At 41.2% G+C, this 5657-nt stretch overlaps 1 protein-coding gene across 3 annotated transcripts in view; it reads left to right on the plus strand.

Annotated features, from left to right (window-relative positions):
* The first annotated feature begins 2986 nt into the window (after positions 1 to 2986).
* The window catches only part of LOC123031488 (protein FAM240B-like), a 9632-nt gene continuing 6961 nt past the window's right edge, over positions 2987 to 5657 (plus strand). For 2 of the 3 annotated variants that reach the window (XM_044446517.1, XM_044446516.1), the window contains exon 1: positions 2987 to 3257. The gene's annotated coding sequence lies outside the window, so the exon portion shown is untranslated. The remainder of the gene's footprint in view (positions 3258 to 5657) is intronic. The other variant, XM_044446515.1, reaches the window with a different exon arrangement.

Here is a 5657-nt window from a genome sequence, read left to right on the forward strand (position 1 = left end):
GGCTTTATAGGTCATCACCAACACCTTGAATTGGGCCCGGACTTCAATGGGAAGCCAGTGAAGCTGACGAAGGACTGGAGTCATGTGAACATAATGCCCAGTCCCCGTCAGCAGCCTGGCAGCTCTATTTTGAACCAATTGAAGTATCCGGACCGTCTTCAAGGGTAGCCCCACGTAGAGCGCGTTACAGAAGTCAAGGCAGGAAGAAGATTTATTTGCACTTTTGCAAATCTCAGCATTCCTCTGATATTGCTGATACCACCAACTTGTGTGTGAATGGCACCAGTTTGTTTAAATAAGGGCCACCACTTACAGAAGATTGTGATGATGGTGGATGGCTGGATGGATGGACGGACGGACAGCCACATAAACATAACCTATGGGCTAAAGTTGTTTCACCCTCCAGCAAGCCATGCCACCTAAGTTTGGGTGACATGGCAAGCCACATCAGGGGCAGTGTTTAGGCAAAATGTGCTCAACGTGCACCACAGCTTAAACAAGCTACCATGGCTAGTTTAACTATGGTGATTGTGTGAACCAGGTCTACATATTGCACTGAGGAATGCAGACAACAGTCAACACAAATTCCATGCCAACCAACCATGATTGATCCTCATTGGACCTGGGCATCTTATCAAAAAAGGTAGAGCAGAAAAGATAATACAGAAAAGTGTTACGTTTACAAGCTGGAACTAATAAAAGGTCGATATGCATTCAGTTAAAACTATATTCTTATAAAGCTTTTGGCTATAATTTGTCTGATAGGTGATGTGATCTAAGAAACTACAATATCTGAACTGGACCACAAGACCAAACAAAATGCATGCATGGGTCACATGGTTCTTTTTGTGAATGAGTAAGTTAACAAAACCCAATACTGCTGCTTTATCTTCCCAGCATCTGAGGCAGAGGCCTTTCGCATCTCTTCTTCCCAAGCAGAGTTGCTAGAAACTAAACCCGAGAACTTCTGTGTGCAAAGTATGTGCTCTGCCACGAAGATCTCATCTCACACTAGTCATGCCTCTGGAACATTATGCATTTGCTCCTGTCCAGGCATGACCTCTGAAAGGATTATAATTCCTGTATTTCCACTAGTGAAGGCAGAAATATAACTACACTGAGTGCTTTTATAGGCTATTCCCTTACCACCAGTGGCATTTTGTCACATGCATGCGCACATACACACATTTTCATGCCAACTTACATAATTGCACAAGCCCAGAGAAATACAAATGCTAGGTTCAAGAATAGAAGGGGCTGTGACATTCCTTTTAAGTTCCACACTTATTTTTAAAGGAAGGGATTCCTACTCTCTTATGGAAAATGCTTCAGGAATCCAGCAGGAAGAATTCGTTCAGAAAGCAGTATATATAACAGGTAAAATGGTGAATAACAAACATTTTAGTATTCAACATTCACTTCCTGGTTTTGGGCAATGTTTGAGTTCCAGCTTTCATTGTGTGAAAATTAACCTAATTTGCCTATGACAGCAAATACTGATTTCACCTGAACTCCCCCCCCCCCCAGGCTTCTTCTTTCCCTGTTTCCATTCAAGATGGTTGTTGTACTACCCACTACACAAGCACTTCATGTCTGAATTTTCCTCCTTGCTCCCCATCCCTCTTCCCTTTTGTGTCATGCTATTCAGACTGAAAAATCTGCTGGCAGGGAACACCACATTGCTTAGTATATATTTGATGCTTTACACATGATGAATAATAATATTCCTAGCAATTAGCTTTGCACATGGCAAGCAATTTGGCTTTGGAGAAAGTACCAGAAATCTGATGGAACAAATATTAAACATAGGGCATGTTTCTAGACCATGAGAAGTGCTGCCCTATAACTGACACCACTTACAGGGGGTTGCCTCTTTAATCTTTGCTGCAAAACCCACAAAGAGCTTTGTGACATCAGGCAGTGCAACCCCATGTGGCTGCCCAGCACCTCCTGAACTAGGAAGCCTGCAGGCTTTCTATGAAGGGGGAGAGCTCCTGGAAACAAAGATTGCCTCTATGTTTCTCCAGCCCTGAAAAAAGACTTTGAGGTGTGACAAGGACATTACACATACTGCCAGAGCCCGTCTCCTCCCCTTCCTGCCCCCTGCAATGTCCACAAAATTACTCTGCAACTTTAAGTCAAAGCCCGTGCCCTTCTTTCTGTGCCAGCTGCAAAAGCACGGGTGATGGGCCGAGTTCAGCATCCCAGCTCCAACCTAGAAGAACTTTCTGAGATCAAATCTGGGACTCCAAGTTTTCCTTTGGCCACCTAGAATCCATCTGGTGGCCATAGAACTGTGCCTTTATTGACTAATTAGGATGCAATCTTATGCCCTCATAAATGAGTCCTAGACTTACCAGGATTTGCCAGCCAAGATAGTACCCAAAATTATTATGGCACAAGCATTTGTAGACTGGACGACCTGATGCATTTGGAGTGACCCCTCATCCGCAAAAGCTTATGCAATACTAAATGTATTATTTAAAGAGGTCATGAGACCCTTTGCACTAAAGGAAGGCTCATCGTTAGAAACTAAGCAGGATCTGAACTCTTGCTCTCAGGCAGAAAAAAAGTCTCTGTTTGTTCATTCACCACATTAGAACAGTTTGCTAGATTTGTCACACATTCTTAAAAGCTTTGAGGTTGCCCTTGAGTTCCCATGCCTTTACTGTGCACAGCATTAACAGCTTAGCTGGAGTCCTGTCATGCAACCAACTAGGTGTTCTTTCCAAATAGCAGTTCAAAGATCTCTCCCAACTCATCACTAGCTCGAGTAACACACCCCTGAAACAAGCTGCATTATCGAATGTACGCTGTTTGGATCACTCTCTCTTCTTGGAGGGCACAGCACTGTGTTCCTGCCAGTCACATGCTATCATGTTCCTATGACGCGCACTTGTCAAAGAATAACTGCTTCCCTTGGGCCAAGTTATGACATCAGTGACACTTGCCAGAAATGATAGCATGGATCAAATGCGGTATTCCAGGCTGATGCCTTGTAGCTGTCTGGCCATTCCACCTTATGTGCAGTAGACTTTACAGATGGATATTAGTTTCTTTGCCTCCTGTTGAAATGATTCAAAAATAGCCATGTCATGAAACCCAAATAAAAATGAGTGACAGAGGAAAAGATATTTGAGATATCACACAATCCTCTGTGAGTCTGTTAGAAAGAGAGGAACCTAAAGGTAAAAGTAGCACATTTCAAAACTAACTGCAGAAAGCCTGGTGGAGGAAGAAGCTTCTATATTGTTGAAGTAAGCCTTTAATTATTTGCTAGATTATTATGCTATTAACTCGGTAATCAATTTCCTCTAATCTTTATACAGATAATAATGCAAGCCAGTACATGTTTTATTCCATGTTATTAGATACTTATTATAGCATTCAGTTTTACTAAAATAGTCACAACTATTTACTAAAATAGTCAATAGTCATGACTGTATTTGACATTAATATTTATGTCTATGTGTTAAGGCAGAACTTCAATTGTTATACAAATACTGAGTTGAAGTTTGACATCTCAGACAAGATGCCTTCAAAGAAGATATTTAATTGGTATTCCAAGTCCATATTCCAGGTCATATGGTTGTATTAACAATAGGAAAACTATATGGGTTTTTTTTTTTTAATTGAAGGTCTGTATTGATCGTTATTGCATGGACTCCATTTTAAAGCTGTAACCCTATCTAGGAGTGAGCCCTTTGATTATACAAGCCCTTAGTGCCAACTGAGCATGCAATCACTCACCTGAGGTTTAATTTGTTTTGTTTAAAAATGTTAGTGAAGATAAAACTAGACTGATAGAGCAATCCAATGCATGTCTACTCAGAAGTAAGTCCCTCCAAGTTTAATGAGGCTTACTCCCAGGTAAATTTGTATTACACTTTAAGTCTTCCATTATACACACTCAACTGGGAACAAGTATCACTGAATTCAAAATGGCTTACTTCTGAATAGACTAGGATTGTGCTGTAAAGCCATCTTAAATATTTCTTTTAATGGTATCTCAAAATTCTTGAAATAAAAGCTTTTGCTGTCCATTAGAGTTTTACAGAATAAAAATGAGGGAGAGAACTCACCAAAGTTAAGTGCATTGGAATTTCCAGGGTAAACAAGATTCCTTGTATTAATGTTGTTGTGAACCGTCCTGAGACATCTGTGATGGGACGGTATAGAAAAGTTTTAAATAAATAAAATATTACTTTGTTGTGCCTCAAAAAAAAAAAAAAAACCCCACCCTGGGGATCTGCTATTATCAGTACTTCTGTGAATTTATACTCAAAGAGTTAACCTTCATTTGACTATAAAATATGGATATTTCATATAGCCAAAATAGTCCAGATTGCTTAACTTCTTTCAGTGCGACAGCATATTTCTCTAATTGGTCATTCCAAGGGATTAGGAAGGCTGAACTGGACTAAAGCTTTGCAAAGTAACTCTCCGTGAATGAACTCTTAAACCTTGTTCGAAGACAGATGAAGCCTAGCTTGTCCCATACTGAATTCATCCCCATTTGGAAGTGCCCTTATCAGACTCTCAAACTTCTCTTAAGTTCCATCATTTTGCCATTAACTTCAAGAGAACATAGGATGCCATACCTAGTTTCTGAAGTACCAAAGGCATGTATTTTTGTTTTCCAGCAGTATGTTAGCAAAGCTGATCCCATGTTTGTATTTTCTTAACATAGAGCTGAATTGCATATTTGAACAAAACCCCCTGGATGTAGTTCCTAATTTTAGAAGTGTCAGATTGTAAGGTGGAGTGCGGTCTTTTTAGAGGAGCAAACATAAGGGCACCTTCCCTTCCTTTTGCCTCTTATGATTACACCAACTGATTTCAAGTTCTGTGCAGACTCAGTGGCAGGTGTTTCTAAATCTGCACCCCACAGATGCACATGGACTCTCTCTTCCAACACACCTGAGTTATATCCACATATTCCTTTCCTCTGAGTTCTCTCAGGAGAATGGCTACTCTCTCCTCAGGCCAGAATGAGTCGGTGCTGCCCTCAACCAGACCATAACCCACTCAGGCCTAATCCAGGAGACTTTTCATATTGTCACATCCCTCCTCTGCTTTTCTGGGAAAGAAAAATAACCCAGAAAATTAAACCAGCACTTTGTGCATAGCTTCTCGGATGTGTGGGTCTCCTATTGACTCACCTGCTTGGAACATGTCTGGGTTCAGTGATGACATCCTTCAGATCCCATCCTTTGCTCTGCTGTCGCCACGGTCCCTTCTTCTGCAAGCATTTTCCCTGGACTGTCCTCCAGTGCATCTCTGGCCTGGTTGGCCCATGACAAGGATTTCCTGATTGTCTCATCCCGCGGGATCCTCTTCTGGTTACATACTTTCCTATCATTCAAACTCACAGCATCATCAATACTTACTCTTTCCTTAAGAGTTATCTGTTACATCTCACTATTTGTCTGCTATCCCTGTGCACCTTATATGATGGTGGGTTGTTGTGTAAAATTATGGTTATCTTATGCCACACTCAGTCTTGTTCTGGCAAGTGTCTGACCCTCACTGTGTCCTCTGGTTCTAGGCCTGGAAGATCTCCTGCTGAGAAATAGTAATACAGGCCTGTTTCCTTCATTTCTATTGCTCAAATTAAAGGCTATTTTGCATGATAGGGGATACCAGACACTGTGTGT

Source organism: Varanus komodoensis, unplaced genomic scaffold (assembly GCF_004798865.1).
Source record: "Varanus komodoensis strain SLA01 unplaced genomic scaffold, ASM479886v1 scaffold5, whole genome shotgun sequence".
Classification (NCBI taxonomy): domain Eukaryota; kingdom Metazoa; phylum Chordata; class Lepidosauria; order Squamata; family Varanidae; genus Varanus; species Varanus komodoensis.